Source organism: Pelophylax lessonae (genome assembly GCF_965119305.1).
Source record: "Pelophylax lessonae genome assembly, chromosome: 6".
NCBI classification, from domain to species: domain Eukaryota; kingdom Metazoa; phylum Chordata; class Amphibia; order Anura; family Ranidae; genus Pelophylax; species Pelophylax lessonae.
Window position 1 is genome coordinate 92,265,418 of NC_138773.1, and position 24,549 is coordinate 92,289,966.

General features: G+C 39.9%; 1 protein-coding gene across 1 annotated transcript in view; it reads left to right on the top strand.

Moving 5' to 3' along the window:
- Nucleotides 1-1,032: 1,032 nt before the first annotated feature.
- The window catches only part of LOC309558110 (interleukin-21 receptor-like), a 111,283-nt gene continuing 87,766 nt past the window's right edge, over nt 1,033-24,549 (top strand). The window contains exon 1 of the mRNA XM_082261084.1: nt 1,033-1,141. The gene's annotated coding sequence lies outside the window, so the exon portion shown is untranslated. The remainder of the gene's footprint in view (nt 1,142-24,549) is intronic.

A 24,549-nucleotide genomic window follows, 5' to 3' on the forward strand; every position in this document is an offset into this window, starting at 1 on the left:
AGTTCACAATGGGAGGGTTACAGCAGTGCTGTCAGTTCAGAAAGCAGTGGACAGGACTAGGCGTGACCAGACAGGTGGTGACTAATGGCACTTTTCCACTGCAAGTACCGGCTAGTACCGGCTCGGCTCTACTCGGCCCTGCTTGGCCCGGTTTGCTTTTCCTCTGCTGGTACCGCATGGTATAGTGTCGGAACGGTTCGGTACGGTACGGTATAGGTTTGCTTTTCCACTAAAGTAGTACTAAAGTTAAGTGGGTGGGATAACAACGGGGTGGATGGGATTCTCTGACCAATCAGTGGCTAGTAGTGACTACATGCAAAGGATTGTGGGATATGGTACCAGTTTGGTACCTGTTGGAACCACAATCGAGTAGGTACTGTTTTTTCAGAGCCGTACCGTACCGTTCGGTTCCATGAAGTGGAAAAGCAAACCTATACCGTACCGTACCGAACCGTTCCGACCCTATACCATGCGGTTCCAGCAGTGGAAAAGCACAAAAGCGTGCCGAACCGGTACGGTTCCATGCAGTGGAAAAGCGCCATAATAAGCTACAGGCTTGTGAATTAACAGTGACAATGCTGATAGCTGAAGAGCAATTAGGCACAGCCAATGTGGGGGTTGCTCTTAATTCAACAGCAGTGCAGTATTGTTGCCACCGCATCACAGAAAGCTGCATTGGCTAAGCTTCACTGGCAGGATCAACAGGTATTTGTTTTACTTTTTATGTGGTCCAAGTAAAAACTGCAGGTGCAGATACACATATTATTTTTAATGGTTCCTTTCAGAAGTTTGAAGAACACTGCTGGATACCGGGAAGGTCATGTGTTTTTTTAAACATGTAAAAGTATGTCACAAAAAGTTTGAAAAGCAGCTTTTCTAGCCCTACCTTACTGTGCAAGTGTAGCATTGACAGTAACACATAAAGCTTTTACCAGTCGCGTGCACCTCTTACTTATTTCAGAACTAACTTCTTTAGAAATTAGAAGTCCCTGGAGGAGATGTCAACTATTTATAACTATCAAATGATTGCAACGCCTCTCCAACAGGAAATGAAGTCGTGATTTTCCTGAAGATAAGAGTCTTCTAATATCTCTCACTCTGACACAGAAAATGTTCACAATATTGGGAAGGACACTGACAGGTATGATCTTTGCACTTATTTTTCTTGACTTTCTAAAGCCTTCAAAGCAAGCCATTTGTGTTGAAATTAAAGCAGCACAACATTTTTCTGTCTTTAAAATGTAATATTTTACTTTTATCTGTAAACATGTACCAGTGCAAAATGATGCAATCAACAATTTAATGATTTTTTTTTATTCTGTTTAAAGAATAAAAGCTTTTTTATGTTTTTTTTTATAGCTTGTATTACTTTTTTAACTTTGGATGCATGTTTTTGTTTTTGTTGTTTAACTGTCCATTTTACAAAAATGATTTTGTATGATGATAGTTAGGAGTTTACATTGTATTCAACTGTCCACATGCTACCAATAAAATATGGCAAAATGATAATATCTGATTAGATTCCAGTGGGTAAGGGTTTCATATTTCTTGTTTTCTGAGTAATAGAACTGATAAGAATATGTAAGAATATTTAGATGTGTTTTAGATTTTTGCGTTTCTCTTTAGGTGGTATTTGACCTGTGTTGTTATGGTGTCATTTTTTACATTACCGGATAAGGAACAGTGGTGTTTGATTGTGTGCCTTTTAAAAATCAATAACACCTATTTAAGTAATCTGCAAAATGGTAATAAGGAAATGTCCTAATTTACACTGGCGTTGGATTTCTGAAAGTGCATGTTTTTCAAACGTTGCATCAAAATTGCTTTACTGCTGAAAATATTGCGTATTGCTGTAACTGGTCTTCATAAATGTACAAACCCGATTCCAAAAAAGTTGGGACTCTGTACAAATTGTGAATAAAAACAGAATGCAATGATGTGGAAGTTTCAAATTTCAATATTTTATTCAGAATACAACATAGATGACATATCAAATGTTTAAACTGAGAAAATGTACTGTATCATTTTAAGGGAAAAATAAGTTGATTTTAAATTTCATGGAATTAACACATCTCACAAAAGTTGGGACAAGGCAATGTTTACCACTGTGTGGCATCCCCTCTTCTTTTTATAACAGTCTGCAAATGTCTGGGGACTGAGGAGACAAGTTGCTCAAATTTAGGAATAGGAATGTTGTCCAATTCTTGTGTAATACAGGCTTCTAGTTGCTCAACTGTCTTAGGTCTTCTTTGTCGCATCTTCCACTTTATGATGCGCCAAATGTTTTCTATGGGTGAAAGATATGGACTGCAGGTTGGCCATTTCAATACCCGGATCCTTCTTCTACGCAGCCATGATGTATGTGTTGCATTGTCATATTGTAAAATGCAAGGTCTTCCCTGAAAGAGACGATGTCTGGATGGGAGCATATGTTGTTCTAGAACTGGGATATACCTTTCAGCCTTGATGGTGCCTTTCCAGATGTGTAAGCTGCCCATGCCATACGCACTCATGCAACCCCATACCATCAGAGATACAGGCATCTGAACTGAGCGCTCATAACAACTTGGGTTGTCCTTGTCCTTTAGTCGGATGACATGGCGTCCAAGTTTTCCAAAAAGAACTTCAAATTTTAAATCGTCTGACCACAGAACAGTTTTCCACTTTGCCACAGTCCATTTTAAATAAGCCTTGACCAAGAAAAAACACCTGCGCTTCTGGATCATGTTTAGTTTTGGCTTCTTTTTTGGCCTATAGAGTTTTAGCTGGTAACGGCGAATGGCACGGTGGATTGTGTTCACCGACAATGTTTTCTGGAAGTATTCCTGAGCCCATATTGTGATTTCCATTACAATAGCATTCCATTATGTGATGCAGTGCCGTCTAAGGGCCCGAAGATCACGGGCATCCAGTATGGTTTTCTGGCCTTGACCCTTACGCACAGAGATTGTTCCAGATTCTCTGAATCTTTGGATGATATTATGTACTGTAGATGATGATAACTTCAAACGATTTTTCAGTTTTTCTCTGAGAAACTCCTTTCTGATATTGCTCCACTATTTTGCATTGGGGGAATTGGTGATCCTCTGCCCATCTTGACTTCTGAGAGACACTGCCACTCTGAGAGGATCTTGCCACTCCAAGAGGATCTTTTTATACCCAATCATGTTGCCAATTGACCTAATAAGTTGCAAATTGGTCCTCCAGCTATTCCTTATATGTACATTTAGCTTTTCCGGCCTCTTATTGCTACCTGTCCCAACTTTTTTGGAATGTGTAGATCTCATGAAATCCAAAATGAGCCAATATTTGGCATGACATTTCAAAATGTCTCACTTTCAACATTTGATATGTTATCTATATTATATTGTGAATAAAATATGTTTATGAGATTTGTAAATTAGTCCATTTTTAACTCACAATTTGTAGTGTTCCAACTTTTTTGGAATTGGGTTTGTACTTGTACCCTATAAATGTGAATGATGAGACCTGCTGTACACTAACAAGCCAGCATTTGCCAGAACAGGTCAAACTACAGTGAGAATGCCTGTAATGTACTATAGCTACACTGCAGCACTATCTGCTCTCAAACAATCGTGAAAATTAAAATAAAATTTATAAAAGTAGAAAATCACTGCACTAAATTATACAGTATAAGCAGTGCTATACACATAAACTGTTACATACACAATCATATACAAATGCCTATAATTAACAAACAATAAATAAAAAGTTCCTTCAATTCAAAAGTCCCAAATATACTTCATTGTAACTTGTCACTGTGAAGAAAAATGTCCCCATAAATCTGCACCTATCCACCATAAGTGATTCATAAAAAATGCAAATGCCCTTTGTGATAATCCTCCACCCCCTTCAATAAAGAGACACTCATCAGATATGATGGACCTCAAATTAAGGTCTTATTGCACATAATGTAATTCAAATCAAAGTTAATTCCACTATGTAAACATTTCTCACCCTCCCTCCACAAACGATCATCATTGGCAGAGAAGCATGAGACAACTTAATAGGGTCATACCACTTTTATTAAAAAAAAAACAAAATAAAACCATTTATGCTCACATTTAAAAAATGCACACATAACTATGGATAATCTGTGTATGTAAGCAAAATAAAAAAACATGCATCTTCAAGTGCATTTAGAGTCATGTAGAAATGTGATGATGTCACTTACCTGGTCCTTTCCAAGATGTTTCATTATTATGACTTTGTTAGGAGCCAATGAAGAAGTCATATTGATGTTGATGATGTTGAACAGGAAAAGGCAGGTGGGGGTCATTTGGGACTTTGGAATTTAATGGACTTTTAATTTATTGTTTTTTACATGCATTTCTCTAAGATTTTCTATGTGACAGTTTAGGCGTAAAGCGCTGCCTATGTATGGACACTGTATAATACCTGTAATGTGCCTGCTAGCACAAATTGAAACCATAGAGTATCATACAGTCTATTAGTAAATCTTTGTAAAGACAGTAGTGCACTGTACATGCATGGGAGATAATATCTTCACACCTTGTGCACTATCACATTTACCCACACCCTCTCATCCTCAGTGCGCTTTGCTAAAGTGTTATTCCAAACCAAGCTCTGTAATTTTAAGGAAACATAGTCAGTCTTTCTTTGCTGACATTCTTATAAGGCTTGGTTCAAACCTATTCGTTTTTTGGTGCTTTTTGCAGAAACACACTACAGTTTATTTAACGTGGTTTCCTATGGGACATGTTAGCATCTATGCTTTCTTCAGCTGCTGTGTTTTTGGAAAGGGTCAGGGACTTTTTTAAATTAAAAACAGTGCTTATTTTTTGATACAGATACACCACTTTACAGGCAGACTAAGGGGATCTCCCCTGCCCCCCTCCCCCCCCCCCGCCACTATTTTTATTAGAATTTTTCTTTTTTTTTTGTTTCACTTTAGGCATCATTAAAATCACTGCTCCCCGAAAAATGATCTTCTTTAAAAAAAAAGAAATGTTTGCATTGATACATGTCCCCCAGGGAAGCACCCGGACCCCCATACCCTTTTCATGGCCAATACCTTGCATATAAGTGAATAAAACTCAGTGTCCCGGTCACCACACCTCGTGATATCCTTCCCATTAAATGAAACACTCACCAGAAGTAACGGGTCAAAGCGCCTTAAAAACCATTAGCTGTCAGCTAGGTGCTTCATCCCCATTCAAATAGATGAGTGTTCATACATAAAACAAAACAACGGGGAACGCTGACGAAGACATAATGACGAAACACATTCAGGGTGTGACCACGGGACCTGTCAGGGTGATGGCTGTTAAGGAATCTACCCAGGAATCACTGAGTCCCGAGCACGAGCTGAGGAGCGGTGAGAGATTAAGAGTGAGCCGTGCACTCACATTTTATATATGCTGGATTTAATCTATTGTTTGTAAGTGCAATTTTGTAGGAGGGTATTTAAAAATAAATGCTTTTGTTGCTGGATTACGTTATGTGCCCCGTTATTAGTACTGGATTAACTATTCGTTTATTTCAGCACCTTACAAGACTTTTTATGTGTATAGAAGCGGCTTTTTACATCTTTTATACCATATGCGCTGGGTTGGTTCTATGGTTTTCCGTTTACCACAATTTTGATTTAACTTGCATATAAGCCTTTCAATTTCGGGTTCAGGTCCAAACTTTTGTGAAGTTCGAGAGTTCTGGCCCAACCTGAAAAGGGGGGGGGGGGTTGTTCAGCCCAACCCTATTCTTCAGTTCTCCAAATCATAGGAGTCTTCAGAGCTTCTAGCCAAATTTTACTCTTGGTTGTGCCTGCACAGTAGAACCCTATATGTTTCTGTAGGGGGGTTTCTCCTGATATAAGAGCTACTTAGGAGAAGTTTATGGGGTTCTACTGTGCAGGCATGGGTGTTCAAAAGAATATTTCCGGCATAAGGGCCAGGAGCAGTGCTTGCACAAAGGACCTCAAATCTGAGGGTGGGATCGACTCCGGAACACCCCGAAGCTTAACATTGTTGCAGCGGGCCCTATCTTCTAAGTCCGCCATTTTGCTTTTCAGTGCCTCTACATCATCCTCCCTGTCATTATGAGTGTCCACGAGTTCGTTATGAGCTATGGAGAACTCTTCCATCTTGGATTCTATGTGATCCACCCTTCCCCCCAGTTCAGTCATTTCAGTTTTAATGCCACTAACACAGGCCACAATTTCCCTATGAAAGGAGCCATTAATCAATAAGAGCATTTCTTTAATTGTGACATCCATGAGAGGTTGTCCTGTGGTGGGGAAGTCCCTAATACTGTCATAAAACTCCAGAGTACTGTTTTAGGATATATTCCCCTCATGGTTGTCCCACGCACACCTATGCTTCACTGACCTTCTAGGCGCGGTCTTCTGCGGGCTCTGGGATGGGGAGACTTCCTGAGATTATCTGCTGCTAGCGGAAGGGAAGAGGGCTCCATCAGTCTGCTTGTGTCCCCGTAGAAGCCCGCCTGATGCTCCGGTGCCGTCTGCCTGTGAGTAGGCCTTGGCGCCATCTTGGGAGCGCTGGGAGCTTGTGGAAGCGAAAAAATCTGTTAGCTTACGGGTTCCCCTGTGGTTCTTTCGCTTCCCCATTACGGTCTAGAGGGTCTCTGGGGTCTGGTGTAGAAAGTAGGAGCCGAAATTGCTTACCCTCGTCGCTTGCTGATGTGCGGAGAGACCGGGAGAGACGGAGCTCTGCACTCACACGGCAATCTCCTCCGGCTGCTGGCCACGCCCCCCTCTGATTTTGATTGGGATGGATGCAAAAACACAATAATTTATATATGAGTGCAACTGAGCAATTATACATAGGTGCTGGAGAGAGTATAGTTTTTGAATCCTGTCTACCGTACTTACCAGCAAGATTGCAGGTAAATCTATAATGTTCTTTGCCTACCAGAGAGCAGGATCTGCTAGTGAGGTCTACTCAATATGCTCAGGTGCAACTCAGTCTGTCTGCAGAGTGTTTCACACTGGTCCAAAAGAGAGGCATATTGGACAGTGGGAGGAAACCTGACAGATGAGTGCACAGGAGTTTAATACAGCCCTGGTTATTTGGCAGAGGAAAGTGCCTTGGTTCATGTTGGGATACTGTAAAAAAGCCAGGAGCACATGTACTTGGGGTCTTTCGTCTGAATAGTGGAGTCCCGGAGGGAGGGGATGGCTGCCTCCTCCTCTATAGAGGTGGCATGTGGCCTCAGGTAGTTAACCAGAGGGCTTAGAGAGAGCTGGAGAGGAACTGAACCTGGAGATCCTCTAAAGCTGACTAGGAGGGGAGACAGTGGAAGGATCTGATTCTACAGTACAGTGAGTACAGATCTGTGTCAAGGGGCCTGACCTAAGGGGTGCCAACCCTGCAACTTGAAGAGTCAGTGAACAGATGTCGGTAAAAGGGATGCTAGATAGTGTCCTGAAGATAATGTAGATCAGTGGTTCTCAACCCTGGTCCTCAGGGCCCACTAACAGGCCAGGTTTGCAAGATAACTGAAATCCATCCCAGGTGATATAATTTGCTGCTCAGTGATTGCAGTATTCTAGTCTGCATCTCTCCAAGGTAATACTTAAAATCTGGCCTGTTAGTGGGCCCTGAGGACCGGAGTTGAGGACCACTGATGTAGATCACCAAGTCTATTTCTGGAGAAAGAGCAATGAGACTTAACTCTTTCCATACATGTGGCAGTATGCTTTAAGCAGTATGACTGCTTCCACAAGCAACCTGGTCAGGCCAAGAGAGAGTTGTCCTTATCCAATGTACATAGATCCAATAAGAGTATCCCACTAATCCCTTATCCCATCCAAGTTCCACAATAAATACTAAAAACCAATACCCCTGGACTGTTTACTGAGCAATGAGCCATTGGGAGTAATGATGTATGTGTGAACTGTACCCTAAGTGACTGTGTGCTGGTAATCAGAGTAGGCCCAACAAGTCATCATACATCAAGCCATATGGGGACAGTGCTACATATCCATGAACCCAGGGAATTGTGTGAAAAGGAGTTAAAATGAACTGCATTTGCTTCTGAGCATGATGAGTAAACGGGTATTCTGCTACATGCCTTAAATTAGAAGTCCAGCCAAAAATTTCTTGTGCATCATCTTTAGAAGAGGCTTCCTTCTGTGACAACAGCCATGCAGACCAATTTGATGCAGTGTGCGGTGTATGTTCTGAACATTGACAGGCTGACCCCCATCCCTTCAACCTCTGCAGCAATGCTGGCAGCACTCATACATCTATTTCCCAAAGACAACCTCTGGATATGACGCTGAGCACGTGCACTCAACTTCTTTGGTCGACCACGGCTAGGCCTATTCTGAGTGGAACCTGTCCTGTTAAACCGCTGTATGGTCTTGGCCACCTTGCTGCAGCTCAGTTTCATGGTCTTGGCAATCTTCTTATAGCCTAGGCCATCTTTATGTAGAGCAACAATTATTTTTTTCCGATCCTCAGAGAGTTCTTTGCCACGAGGTGCCATGTTGAACTTCCAGTGAAGAGGTATAAGAGAGTGAGAGCGATAACACCAAATTTAACACACCTGCTCCCCATTCACACCTGAGACCTTGTAACACTAACGAGTCACATGACACCGGGGAGGGAAAATGGCTAATTGGGCCCAATTTGGACATTTCTAACTTTTGGGGTGTACTCACTTTTGTTGCCAGCGGCTTAGACTGTGTGTTGAGTTTTTTTGAGAGGACAGAAAATTTGCACTGTTAGACAAGCTGTACACTCACTGTCAGTGGGTCTGTGGTAGTGAGCCCTTGTAGATCCCCAGATCAGGATTCCCCAGGGTGCAGAGTCTAAGCCCCTGCTTCTTCACCAGGGCCCCTGATGGTGGGGATGGACTTGCAGCAGGCTGGAACCAGGTCGCGGCCCCCAGGTAGGCCCAGCTGAACATGCGGAGACCGCCGGCATGTGCAGAGTAAACAGCAGACAAAAGGATATCCACGAGACAAGCCGAGGTTAGGACAGGCAGCAAACAAACACAGATGGGAAAACTAAGCTGGGGTCGGTACACAGTGAATCAGATACAATAGCCTAGGGGTATACAGATGGAAGCTCAGAGAACAGTGAAGTTGCTCAAGCAATGAGGGTTACACTGAGCATGTCTGATATAGACAAGCCAATAGGAGTCGGACCAGGAAGTGATGAAGGGACAGGAAATAAAAGCCCACAGGACAGCAGACGACCCCCATATTAATTGAACCATATTTATCGTATATACCAAATGTATTAAAGTGCTGACATATTCATAGAACACTCATATAAAAAACCATCACAGCAAAGAATGTAACCATCACCAAATGTATTAAAGTGCTGACATATTCATAGAACACTCATATAAAGAACCATCACAGCAAAGAAAAAAGAAGAAAAACAACACATACTGTGTATATACTCTATGGACAATAAAAAACAAAAAACCCACATATTGGAATCCATAAATTTCTAGATACAAAAAACCCTCCAATTTCAAAATAACTAATACTAAAATAAATATCAGAATAAATAAACAAAATAAATCAAATAAAAAAATAAGAAGACGGGGAGAAAGATGTTGATATAAAAAGTGGGGGATGAATAAACAGGCAGGTGTTGTGAATTAAGACTGACTAAACAAAAACTGCAACTAATCCATTAATGCATTCATGACATTGAGGATTGATGGCAAATAACGCAGAATTCAGACCCATTGACCCATTGATATTGGAACTGCCCAGGAGGAGGTGTATACACAAATATAGAAACCTATTAATAACATCCCAATAAAAAATTCATGCCTACTGGCCCTCGGGTATTTAAACGAAATATCCAGAACACCTCTCTCTTGCACAGTAACCTAAACCTGTCCCAATCTCTGATAGATATCTGGATTTTCTCTATACCTTGTATTACCAAACTGGAAGCATCCTTATTATGATGTTCACACCAATGTCTAGCCATATTGGTATTATGACCTTTCTCTATGTCATACAGGTGGTCGTGCAATCTGTCTTTTTATCTACGTGTGGTTCTACCCACATATTGTATATGGCACAGTTCACACCTAATGACATAGACCAAAAATCGGTTGTTACAATTAATAAAGGAAGAAATGTTATACTCTTTACCAGTCAAGGTCGATCTAACAGAACCTCCCTTTTTTAAATGTATACAATATGAGCAGACCACATTTAAAGGTACCCTTAAACTGCAGCCAATGTTTACAAGGCTCATTACTAATGAATAGACTAGGAGAGAGAACCCCACCAAGGGTAGGGGCTCTACGAGATACTGTCTTAATGCCCTTGGACAAAATCCGGGCATAGACCGGGTCATTATACAGAACGGGAAGATATCAAAGAATAGTGTCCCTAATTCTATCAAACTGGTCACTAAAAAAAGTAGAAAAAACAGGAACATGAACTTCTCCATCCTTTAACCTGTTCTGATTGAGACCCACAGCTTTGCCATTCTTATCCCTTAAAAATCCTCTCTTGGGGTATCAATTGCAATCTTAAAGGCTCTATTTAAAGTGGATTTGGAGTAACCTCTTCCCCTAAATCTTATGGTCATATCTGCCACTTCCCTATTAAATTCACCATACTTACTGCATATAGGCCTAAGCCTCAAAAATTGGCCCACAGGTATACCTCGTATAGTATGACTAGGATGACTAGAATCTGCTCTCAAAAGGGTATTACCCGCTGATGGCTTTCTAAACAAACTGGAAGCCACTTTATTGCCCTCACCTGTTTATGTCACATCCAGAAAATCAATGGATACACTGTCAAAATGTCTCGTGAATCGCAAATTTAAATCACTGTCATTCTAAAAAGAAAGCCGGTTATCCAAGTTAAATGTATTCCCTGAAACCACAAACAGTAAGTCGTCAACGTAGCGACAATAAAACAGGGTGACTGTCCGATCCAAAGATGCTGGACCTCTCCCACCATCCCATGTAGAGATTTGCAAATGAGGGTGAAAACCAAGCCCCTCTAGAGGTCCTGCAGATCTGGAGATAGCAGTCCCCGTCAAACATGAAAAAAATTGTGTGTCAAAAGGTAATCTAAGCCAAGCAAAATAAATTCATGGAGGACAAGTACATTTTTCGTCCAATCTTTTAAGGAAAAAGACCACCGCCCGAAGACCTAAATTATGGGGGATAGATGAACAGAGACTTGCTACGTCACAGGTAATCCATTTACATCCCTAATTTCACTCAAAATCCCTCAACTTTAATAAAAGTTGCTTAGTATTTTTAAGAAAACCTGGTAAATTGGAGACTAGAGGTTGTAACTGATAGTCAATCCATTCACCAAACTGTTGAATAATGGCACTTTTCCACTGCAAGTACCGGTTCGGCTCTACTCGGCCCTGCTTGGCCCTGCTTGGCCCAGTTTTCCACTGCATGGTACCGCATGGTACGGTGTTGGAACGGTTCGGTACGGTTTGGTATGGTTTGCTTTTCCACTAAAGTAGTACTAAAGTAAGTGGGTGGGATAACAATGATTCTCTGACCAATCAGTGGCTAGTAGTGACTGCTTGCAAAGGATTGTGGGATATGGTACCGGTATGGTACCTCTTGGAACCACAATCAAGGTGGTACTGTTTTAGAGAGCCGTACCGTTCGGTTCCATGTAGTGGAAAAGCGCCGCCGTACCGTACCGTACCGTTCCTACACCATACCATGCGGTACCAGCAGTGGAAAAGCACAAAAGCGAGCCGAACCGTTCGGTTCCATGCAGTGGAAAAGCCCTATTAGTGACCCTATGCTAACTATAGGTCTACCCATGAGTGGATCCAATCCCTTATGAACTTTATGAAGGTGATGGAACACAGGCATAATGGGAAAATCCAGAGTAAACATTACCCCTTTCCTTTTGAGTAAATATCCCTACTGTTACTGCCCTATCCAAAAAGGCGGATAGTTTATTTTTTAGGACAATGTGGGGTCACCGCTCAATTTAACATAGGTATTAACATCAGATAGTTGGCGTAATGCCTCACATTTGTAAGTTTCACAATCAAGGACCACCACAGAACATCCTAGGACAATGCTCCCATCACTACTAAAGTCCTTTAAAGCCATCCTCTCGGGACCTGTAAGGTTATCAGTGCTCAGGCTACCTGAACAATTGCGAGCCAAGTGAGTCAGATCCTTCTCAACCAATCTCTGGAACAGGTCCATGTCCCTACCCCATGAGCCAACAGGATAAAAATCCGATCTTAGCTTAAAAGGAACCACAACATAGTTCATGGGCTAAATCCAGAACAATAGCAGAGAAGGAGGTGGCTCACCTGTGGGGGGACAGCGCCTCCAAGGACTCTTCCCCATCATCTGATACGCCTAAATAATGCTTTCCTAATGTGAGTGACCGGGCAAATTTATTCACATCCAAAATCGTTCCAAATAAATCAAACGTCTAGTTGGGCAACAAAATTAAACCCTTGGAAAGCAAAGCTACTTCTGAGTCCCCAAGGGATCGATGAAATAAATTGAGTACATTTGTTGTCATTACTGCACTCGTCCCCGTAATGGGTATCTGCCACCGCTTGCTTCGCCTGTGTCTTCTGCCACCTCCTCCTTGTTTTCCTGCCTTTTTTGTCTTCTTTTTGTTGTAGCCCCAGGCATTGTGGTTTAAACCTTCCACATTGACCATACGATCTCCACCAATCAGCGGACCCATGATTTCAGGGGATGAATCTGATGCTGTAACCGCCAGAGTATCATTGGCCAGCTCACCCTCGGGATCCGAGAGGCTTACCCATTTCTTGGTAGAGCCTTTACATGGACAGCCAGAAAAAAAATGAAGGTTTTTTCCAAATGTAAGCATTATTGCTCTCATAATCAATCCAGTCTCTGGTTATCTTGTCTTTCTTGATGGCAATAACACCTTATTCCAATTTGTCCAGCTTAGCATTGCACCACCTACGGCCCATAAAGGGCGATGAACTGTAAGTCTTTTCTGAGATCCCTGATAAATATTCCCTGGTTGATTACTGCTACTGTCACAGACGGACAAATAATTCCCCAGCAGTCTGGTCCTTATCTGTAAGTATGGCAAGTTATTGAAGACTTTGATCTCCTGCAGAGGATGTTATCATTCCTATCGATCCCACTGTGCAATGTTCACTTAAGAGTTCCTTAAGACGCTACTCCTGGATGAACTGTTAACCTGTTGTTACTCACACCCCACACGGGGGGGACCTTTCTATCCACTAGACTACTTTACTCTCCATCTTGATACTGAGATTTCTTGTAAAATCCACCTGATCCTAATAGTGTTTATTATGAGGTTGTCACTACTCTGAAGGGACAGAATTATGCTAAATGCCTGCAATGTAGATTGATATTGCTCTGCTGAGCGCTCTACATGACAGCTGTCCCATAATGAATAGCAGACAAGCTATATCTCACTTGTTTTGTGTGCTGTCAATGGGCCCTAGAGTTTACTGATTTTATTATAACAACGTTGTTATAGTGGTGATAGGTGGAGGCATGTAATGATTTTTGTAAAGTTGTTATTTTGTATTGAGTCCAATCAAATATGAAACTTTTTGATATTGCATTATCGTCTGAGGTCACATTATACCAACTTTCTTTGGGTTCTATACCCACTTTGCTTTGCTGTAACTAGTAGTCTATTGGTATGTAGACCCACCCTCCTCTGAGGTGGAATGGCGGATGCATATTTTTAGTCCCTCACTGATTCCCTTGCCCAGAGTGAGTCTGTTCCTTTTTAGTTTTGTTCACAACATTCGTTTTATTTAAAAAAAAATTTATTTTATTAGTTCATTTTAAAATATATTGTCATTACATAAAAAAATATTGCAATACATAACCATAAAAAGCCAGTATTGACAATGTGATGTATCTTGTCTATATATGATGGTCTTAAGGCTCGATGCATTTCCTGGACCTAGTCCACTTCCTCAGGAGCCATTGATACATGATTTGTACAGCATACAATCTAGGTAAAATACCAATTGTCAGCAATCACTTCTTAAACAATTCATATTTACACCACCTATATAAATATATAAGAACTACGACGCTTACTCAACCCTATTCCAAAATCAGCTGCTGGCACTACAATACAATAATATTGTTAAAACCATTAAATATATATATAAACAATGGCGCACTAAAATTGGTTAAAAAAAGGATTCAACATGTGTTATAACACATAATAAAATCGCAAATTATAAATGACATGTATAAATGTATGTGAAAAATAGCAAAAGTGCATAGTGCAAAAAAATGTGCAAAAAAAGTCTTTCAATATAAGTCCAATAATACTTTCACCTATGAGTGAAAAAACGTGCAACAGTGCAAATTAAATTGCTAAGTAAATAAGTTATAGTGTCCAAATCAGGATGATGAAATCCATTTAAGAAAGGGAATTCTGTGATCCAAAATGGAAATAAGGAAAAGACACCACCAATGCTCCAATCACCAAATTAGAAAACTTGGGAGCACTTACCAGAAAAAATGGACTCTAATACCAATGGCAAAGAGTCGCATGAGCATTGGGTATAGAGACTTGCTGAAACGGTCCTTGATATTTATACCACCACCCACTGCATCACCATAATCACCCGTGGCATGCCTGGATTCACAGAAGGGAGAGAAAAACACATATTTATTATGTGGACACAGCTAGTCACATGGTAAAGAGCCTATCGCCATTTTTTGCGATACAGCACTGCATTACTTTAACTGACAATTGCGCGGTCGTGCGACACTGTACCCAAATAAAATTGATGTCCTTTTTTTCCCACAAATAGAGATTTCTTTTGGTGGTATTTGATCAACGCTGCATTTTTTATTTTTCACACTATAGACAAAGAAATATATAGTCACAAAAAAGTGCAGCGCTCTCCTTCAATAAAGTGCATACAAATTATAGTGCATAAATAAATATCTGAAAACAGTGTAAAAATCATCTATGTATAATAAATCTTTTCTTTTAAATATACAGGTATATATACAATCCATCAATAAATGATTCAATGTCCGTTAAAAAAAAAAAAGGGTTGCAGTCCCATACACCAGAAACTCTACATTAATTGACTCTGGCCACTATAGTGCCCTTCACCCCACCTGTGGGTGTCTTCTCACCTGCTTAAATGGATCTCACTAATTAACCACTTCTGGACCACCCACTGTATATACACGTTGGTACTTTGACGTTAAATACAAATAGCTGCAATAACCCCGGTATTTTTTTAAACAGCGAGCGGTCTGCTTTAACAGGGCAAGATGGTCCCCACTCGAGGTCATATGTCGTTTTCTCCCAGCGGTCCTAAAGGGCCCATTCATGATTATCATGAAATGTTAATGTTTTCATTATCATGAAAAAAAAAATACTTTTTTTTTTTTTTTTTTTTGCTTTTTAGTGTAGATGTGAGATCTGAGGTTTTTTTAACCCCAGATCTCACATTAAAGAGGTCCTGTCCTGCTTATTGCTATTACAAGGGATGTTTACATTCCTTGTAATAGGAATAAAAGTGATCAAATTATTATTTATTTATTTCTAAAATTACAGTGTAAAAATAAAAAATAAAAGATAAAACAAATAGGAAAAAATAACAAAAAATGTAAGCGCCACATCCCTGTTAGTTTGCCCACAGAAGCGAACCACATATGTAAACTGTGTTCAAACCACATATGTGAGGTATCGCCGCGATCGTTAGAGCTAGAGCAATAATTATAGCCCATACCTCCTCTGTAACTCCAAACTGGTAACCTGTAGAAATTATTAAAGTGTTGCCAACGGAGATTTTTAAGTACCAATGTTTGTTGCCATTCCATGAGCGTGCACAATTTTAAAACATGACATTTTGGGTATCTACTTACTCATTGGGCGCTACACGTGAGGTGGGCGGTGATGTAATCACGCTGGGACTAGGTGGAGCTGTGTATGCAGAGGATTGTATTGTGAAATGCTAATTTTGTACTTCTGAAATGTGAGTGGATTTTTATATGGAAATAAATGCTTTTTATTAGTGATTTGAACTATGGTCCTTTCCTCATGCCTCCTATATAATTGACACCACGCTGAGAGCTGCTGAGAGCTACGGATTTGGAGTGTACAGCCAGTGGGAGTGGTGCCACCTATAACAGTGCAAAGTGCATATAGACCTCCTTTAATTAGTGAGTTCCATTCAAGCAGTTGAGAAGACACCCATAGGTGGGCTGAAGGGCACTGTGGTGATCAGAGGCAATTACTGAAGAGTTTCTGGTGTATGGGACTGCAACCCTTTTTTTTCACAAACATTGAATCATTTATTGATGGATTGTATATATACTTTAAAAAAAAGATGCACACACGTTAATTAATTAAATTATTATACATAAATGATTTTTACACTGTTTTCAGATATTTATTTATGCACTATAATTTGAATGTACTTTATTGAAGGAGAGCGCTGCACTTTTTCGGGACTATATATATATATATTTATTACATTTTGTACAGGTGGTTGGATGCATAGTGGTCTTGCTGCTTTCTATAGTATATAGCAGTGATGACGAACCTTTTTGAGCCCAAGTGCCCAAACTTCATCACAAAGCCAACTTATTTTTTTCAAAGTGCCAACCCTGCAATTAAACTGCAGACACCCAGCCACCCAGGTGATGACCGCACCCTCCAAGAGGGATTGTAGTCAATTCAGCACTCACCCGACTCTGGTGTCCAGTGTCGGTGTGCCTGGCAAGCAGCTTCTCCTTTTGTTAGTGCCTTTGATCACCCTCCTCACTCTTGATGGTGTCCTCTCAGCACCATCCTCTTGCTCCTTTCTGGCTGGTTCAACTTCAGGGGCTGTTGGGGCTTGGGCACTCTTTCATTTCTGAACCACCTCGTGTGCCAACAGAGAGGGCTATGTGTGCCAGCTGTGGCACGCCTGCCATAGGTTCGCCATCACTGGTATATAGAGTTGAGTAATAGGTGGTTAATACGCAGGGATAGCACGGAAATTTTTTTTGCATTTATATAGACAAAGAAAGACAGCCAATTTTGAAAAAAAAAAAGCAATATTTTTTACTTTCTGCTTTAAAACACATCCAATAAAAAATAGAAAAAATCAAATTTCTTCATCAATTTAGGACAATATGTATTCTGCTACATTATTTTGGTAAATACAAAATCCCAATAAGCGTATATTTATTGGTTTGAGCAAAAGTTATCACGTCTACAAACTATGGGATATTTTTATGGAGTTTTTATTTATTTATTTATTTATTTATTTATTTATTTACTAGTAATGGCGGTGATAGGTGATTTCAAGCGGGACTGCAACATTGCGGCGGACAAATCAGACACCTAACTGACACTTTTTACTCTTTTTTGAGGACCAGTGACATTATTACAGTGATCAGTGCTAAAAATATGCACTATTACTGTACTAATAACACTGGCAGGGAAGGGGTTAACATTAGGGGCGATCAAAGGGTTAAATGTGTCCCTAGGGGGTGCTTGCTAACTGTGGAGGGGTTGCTCTGACTGGGGAAAGAGCCACTTTGCCGCAGTAAATGGACGTTAGGCAGTCGGCAAGTGGTTCATAAACTATGAATTAAATTACTTAGATCCGCTTATGGTTACCTGACAGAATATGTAGCTGTTTGCAGGCAAAAGATACAGAAGAGCTGCGGGGTGTAAATGCTCAGTAATGCAGTAGAGAATATATCAAAAGGCCAAAAAGCCCAAGAGTTATGGTCCTAATCAAGAGATCTGCAATTCTAAAGATATACAGTGGTGATCAAAAGTTTGGGCACCCCAGGTAAAAATTTGCATTAATGTGCATAAAAAAGCCAAGGAAAGATCTAATAATCTCCAAAAGGCATCAAATTACAGATTAGACATTTCATATAATATGTCAACAAAAGTTCAATTTTATTTCCATCATTTACACTTTCAAAATAACAGAAAACAAAAATATGGCATCTGCAAACGTTTGGGCACCCTGCAGAGTTAATATCTTGTACTGCCCCCTTTGGCAAGTATCACAGATTGTAAACGCTTTTTGTAGCCAGCCAAGAGTCTTTCAATTCTTGTTTGAGGTATCTTTGCCCATTCTTCCTTAAAAAAGTCTTCCAGTTCTTTGAGATTTCTGGGCTGTCTGTCACGCACTGCTCTTTTAAGGTCTATCCATAGATTTTTCAATTATGTTGAGGTCAGGAGATTGTGAAGGCCATGGCAAAACCTTCAGTTTACGCCTCTTGATGTAATCCCCCGAGGTGTGTTTAGGATCATTATCCATTTGTAGAAGCCATCCTCTCTTTAACTTCAGCTTTTTCACAGATGGCATCAAGTTACCATCCAAAATTTGCTGAAATTGTATTGAATCCATCTTTCCTTCTACTCATGAGATGTTCCCTGTGCCACTGGCTGCAATACAACCCCAAAGCATGATTGACCCACCCCCATGCTTAACAGTTGGACAGAGTTTCTTTTCATTAAATTCTGTGCCCCTTCTTCTCCAAACGTACCTTTGCTCATTCCGGCCAAAACGTTTGATTTTAACCTCATCGGTCCACAGAACGTGTTTCCAAAATGCATCAGGCTTGTCTATATGTTCATTTGAAAATTTCAAACGCTGATTTTTGTGGTGAGGACGTAGAAGAGGTTTTCTTCTGATGACTCTTCCATGAAGACCATATTTGTACAAGTATCTCTTTATAGTGGAATTGTGTACCACAACTCCAGTGTCTGCCAGATCTTTCTGGAGGGATCGTGCAGTCAAATGTGGGTTTTGAATTGTTTTTCTCACAATCCTGCGAGCTGTTCTGTCTGATATTTTTCTTGGTCTTCCAGATCTTGCTTTAACTTCCACTGTTCCTGATGACTGCCATTTCTTAATTACATTCCGAACAGAGGATATTGACATCTGAAAATGCTTTGCTATCTTCTTATAGCCTTCTCCAGCTTTGTGAGCGTCAACTATTTTCAGTTTTCTAGACAACTTCTTAGAAGATCCCATGGTGCTGATTGTTGGGGCAAGGCCAGATGAGTCTGGGCATTTAAAACCTTTGAGATTGACATCACCTGGTCTTCCCAGATGATGATTGAGAACAATCCATGACACTGGCAGGTCTCAGCCTTGCAAAGGGGGCAGTGCATGCTATAAATTCTGCAGGGTGCCCAAACTTTTGCAGACACCATTTTTTTGTTTTCTGTCATTTTGAAAGTGTCAGTGATGGAAATAAAATCTAACTTTTGTTGACATATTATAAGAATGTCTAATCTGTAATTTGATGCCTTTTGGAGATTTCTCCATCTTTCCTTGGCTTCTTTATGCACATTAATACAAATTTTTACCTGGGGTGCCCAAACTTTCGATCACCACTGTATAGTCGACGCACCTTCGGACATACATATGTATATTAATTTACAAAACAGTGACAGCCTTTAAATTTGAGGCAGGTACTCATGGATTTTACAGTTTCTGTAATAAACAGCCCATTATTCCATGTGTATTAAATAGATAATTGGCCCCCGAATTGGCTGCATGTGGTGGCATCATGCCTGCCCACACATCACAGGCTGGCACAAAAGGAAGAACTACGTATACTGTATGTCATCCCTTCTTACCCTGAAGCCATTCTAGTTGTATGGCTCACCAGTCTGAGTGGTAATTTTAGGAAAATATGTCTGAAATTCACTCAGTGTCTTCTCCTCCAGCTTGGTGACTGGACATTTAGGGAACATACATTAATGAGTTCATTTTTGTGCCCTCTCCTCCTATATGTGTGTTCATTTGCTAGATTAACAATATTGTGCAAAGCAGTAGAGCCTGATTGGCTCTGAGTATTATTTGAAATACCTGCTTTTCTCTCTCTTCTCTGTCAGCCTTTCCACCATGAACCAGATGGATTCATATTAGCCAGCGCCATCACAAAGATCCACATATTTATCTTCCATGAATTCTTTGGGAAACAAGCGTGAATCTTGGGTGAAAACATTTAAGATATAGATAAATAGACCCCTTTTAACCCTAAAAGCAAGCCTAAACCTAAACTCTACCCCGATTCCTTAAAGCCAAACCCCCAGGCACAAGGAGAAAAAAAACACCTCTCAATGGCACCCCCCACCACTTCACACACACACACACACAAAGTGGTAAATACTTCATTTCCCTGTCTCAGCCTCCTCTCTAAGGCAGGACATCTTATTTCCTGTCACATACCCCCTTCACATACAATGCAGAACTAATAGCCCTGCTTGGTACATGATGGGACCATCTATGATGACAGTGAAGTCTGAAGACCTCATACTGTGAGGGGAGAAGAAAAAAGTTGGATTGTACACTGTGCCATCCTCATTTCTGTGAAATTCTCAATTCTGAAATAAATCATTTAGATTAAATCTATCGTTTGTGCTCCTGTCAGAGACAACTATTTTTAATAGACTTTTCTTATTTACCCCCACCAGAATACAGCTATATACATAAAGTAGAATAGGGAATAGAATTCATTGCCACAGCCTGTAATTAACACAGTCAAATTGAATAAATGAACCTTCCAGAAGGACCATAAATACTGCTTAGTTAAACTTACACAGCTGTCAACAAACCAGTCATACATAATTGAATGCTGTAAAATCTATTAGAGAAATGTCTCCTACTCCAGGCCTGGTAATAAGGGGTTGTAAAATGCATGTACAGTATGGTATGTGATTCCACAATACACGTTCTGAGTCTGCTTTTTCTAAGCTGAGGTTGAACTGCTAAAAAACAAAACCTACATACCATTCATAACTCCTGATATAATTAAAATATGGTAATAACAACAAGAATTACAATCGTTGTAAAATTAAAGTGAACACTATGTTATGAGGTGCATTAGGCAGATCAGACACACTCCATCTCTTAAAGAGAATCAACATCAAATCCATATCATGTTTATTCACTATAAAATGGTAATTTTATCTTGTGCAAGAATATTTTGGTTATCAGACTGCAATATGCTCAAATGAAAATATGAATTCATTTAGAAAGGGAGGGAGGGTCTACTGAAAATGTCATTACCTCTTTAGCATTCCTACCTCCAACCTTGGATTGTTGTCCCATGAGCTGGAAAATCTTTGTGCAGAGTAAAGTTGAGAGTGCTACCGTCACATGTTGATGGCAGTGGTGGGTTTTGAGATGGCAACTGTCACCTTTCCCACAGCCCATTTAACCTTGGCTGTGCAGGAGGACCCCACTGCAAGGGATTTTCTTCCATCCAGTAGTTGGGCTTTGAATACCAGACTTACCATATTGGTGCCAAATCCTTACAGTCCTGTGTCAAACACAGCAGTACCTAGTTTCTCACTCTAAAAGGCAAATTGTGCATGATTAATTTAGAATACCAACTTAGGTACAGCTTTTATAAACTACATTAAACACATAGACAGTTTTTTATGAGTTTGTATTAAAGTTTAACAAAATTGAGAGCTATGTTTGTAAAATAGGAAACAATTCACATTTCTGATGGCCAAAACTAAAAGAAAAAAATTGAATTTAGATACAGTACACTTGCATGTTGCATTGACTGGCTTTGGTTTAAGTCAGTGGTTTCCAAACTGCAGCCCAAGGGCCGGATGTGACCCTTTGACTGCCTATTTCCGTAGGAAGGGGCATATTTTCTCCCACTGACACAAATGATGTGGCACTATTCCTTCAACTGATACCAAGTCTGGGGCACCATTCCTCCATCTAACACCAATGATAGTGCACTATTCCTCCCACTAACACCAATGATGAGGCACCATTTCTCCCACTGACACCAATGATGACGCAGTCTTTCTTTTCCTGATACCAATGATGGGGCAATATTCCTCCCACTTATACCAATGATGAGGCATTGTTTACTCTCATTGATGCCAGTGCATTTTCCACTCACACAGACAGACCAGCCCCCCCTAAAGTCTGAAAATCAGTAAACTGGTCCTTTGTTTGGAAAGCTTGAAGACCCCTGGTTTAAGTTATACAATGTTACATACTGATCTCTATTTTTGTTTTACCACTCATCTTCCCTTGACCTCTTATGCCACTTATGATCTCTTGCCTCATTAAAATCTATCAACATATAAAAGTAAAAAGGACAGTTTCTACTATACCTTTTTACTGTTACTTTAGTCATACATACTTTGTTTGTACTGTTCTTTGTACGTTTAACAAATAATTTAGTGAAAAAACAATCTTGAGCTTTTTGCAGTTTGTAGAATACTTTAAATGGTAAGTCCATCCAAAACTGATTTCTTACTTCAGGGCAGTGCTTGTAGGGTGGTGGTCCTTAAAGGTCTACAAAGAAAAGAGGAAGCCAAGTTCCAAAAGGTTCATAGGAAAATTAAGAGGAGAGTCGGGAGGGTCCTTATGTACATGGATGGTATTAGTAGGAAATATATTTGGTAAGAATAGGCAAGAAAGTAAACAATTGACATTTGGCAAGGTTGCAAATGACCAAGTTGCATGGCAGACGCCATCTTCAATGTATGCTTGTGGAGAATATCTTCGTCTCCATGCAGGACAAAGGGTAAGGTCCACCCGATACCTTGGGGAACCAGATCCTAGTTCCTCACAGGGGGAAATCAGGGGGTTGATGGGCTAGTTTATAAAGGAGGAAAAGCCCTGTTGATTGTTCCAATGGCAGAGGATTCCATGGTAGGGTGTGTTGATGTTTAGGAGTTTAGAAGTCAAAGTCATTGTTTTTAATTTAGACATGAAATGTATTAATTACTTAACACCAAACATGCGTTTCATAGCTAAAATATGTCACTTCCTCAGTGTGGCAATGTTCACACAAAGAGTTTTGCCCTTGCTTGTTTCGGTGTATTCAGCAGCAGGAACATCGTCCTTTATAAAACCTAATTTATGGTAGGTTTATTTACCCACTGACTTCTACTTATTCTTAGGATATTGCCTTTATGCGCTTCTTAATTCTTGGGATTCTTCAATTTGTATTTCTGAGCATTGCATTCTCTAATATAGTCTATGTTCAAGAGCATCTTTGGAGAACTCAATTTTTTTATTTATAGGAAGTTGGATAAAATCTAATCATAAACATCAGGTCAGAAACTACTTACACCGTAACATGCAATTCCCTTTTCTGGCAATATAATTGTATGTGAAAGTTTTGTGGTTGTAAAGTCTCTTAAAAATTTAACGTGTAAAAAAGTTTTTTGTTTTTTTGTTTTTGCTCTTTTTGCAACTGATTTTGGAGAGGTAGAGTTTCCTACATCTTATAACATTAATTATCTCTAACAGCCACTGTGAGGCTGGACCAGAAGTGATTATGATATGTGTTATAATTATTTATAAAAGCAGCCAGTCATAATGTATTAAGGCTGGGATGGCAAAGTGATAAACATGTAGGATTTCTAAATCTTCTGCAGAATTCCTTGTGATTTTCTTTTTTTTTTTTGGGACTACTGTAATGCCCCAAAGACCTGCAAACATGATGGAAGATGCTCTCAGCTCACCTTTTGGGTCTCAGTGTTTGGGAAATCAGAGAGTTTGTGAAATCAGAGTGTTTGGGAAATCAGAATATATTTGTGCAGAACATAGACTGTGCCTAGAGCTGTTGTAAGATTGGGCTATTCTGTTAGGCTGGCCATACATTATACAATTTTCTTGTTCAACTTTCCTTTAGATTTACCAAAACCATGTAATATAGGGTCAAACCTAAACACTTTCAATTTGTATGCAGTCAGGCAGGCCCTTGCACTACATAGTTTAAGGTAAATCTAAAGGAAATTGAATAAGAAAATTGTATAGTGTATGGCCAGCCTTAGACTCTCGTATTCTTACAAACCTATTAAAATGAGCAAAGCAGTGCCCAGATATCAGTACATACTAAGGAGTGGACTCACTCTGAGTTTTAACAAGACTTGTGTAGCACCCTCCTAAAAAACAAATGAAATATTTAAAATCCTCTGGATCTTCCTTTAGAATTGATGTAGAAATTCTAGGACAGACTGAAAATTATGATAACCTAGTGATTGACAAGATAACACAAATAGCAATGAAATGAGAGGTTTTGATAATGGGTGACTTCAACATGCATGATATTAACTATAATTTTCAAACTGCTATTACAAACAGAAACAGGGATGTAATAGAGGCAATGAATGGGGTTTCTCTGAAACAGTTAGTAAAAAGCCCAATCTGAGGTGATTGAATTCTATACATAATACTGACAAATGGGGAACGATTGTTTGATGTAGAGGTGGGAGAAAATTTGGGTTCTAGTGATCACCAATGTCTTTGGTATGATATTAAAACAAGAACTGAAAAATTCTATACAAAAACAAAAGTTTTACAATTCAAAAGGACAGATTTTGCTGAAATCGGGGAATTTCTAAAAAATAAATCGAAAGATTGGAGAAAATCAACAGGAGTCAGTAATCAGTGGGACCAACATCCTACCATCGAGGAGGCAACTAGATTATATGTCAGGCAAATTTGCAAGAGTAAACGTAATTAAAAACTAATATAGTTCATTAGAAAGGTAAGTAGGATAGCCATTTCAGATTGTACCCCTTCGTGACAAGGCCATGTTTTGCTATTT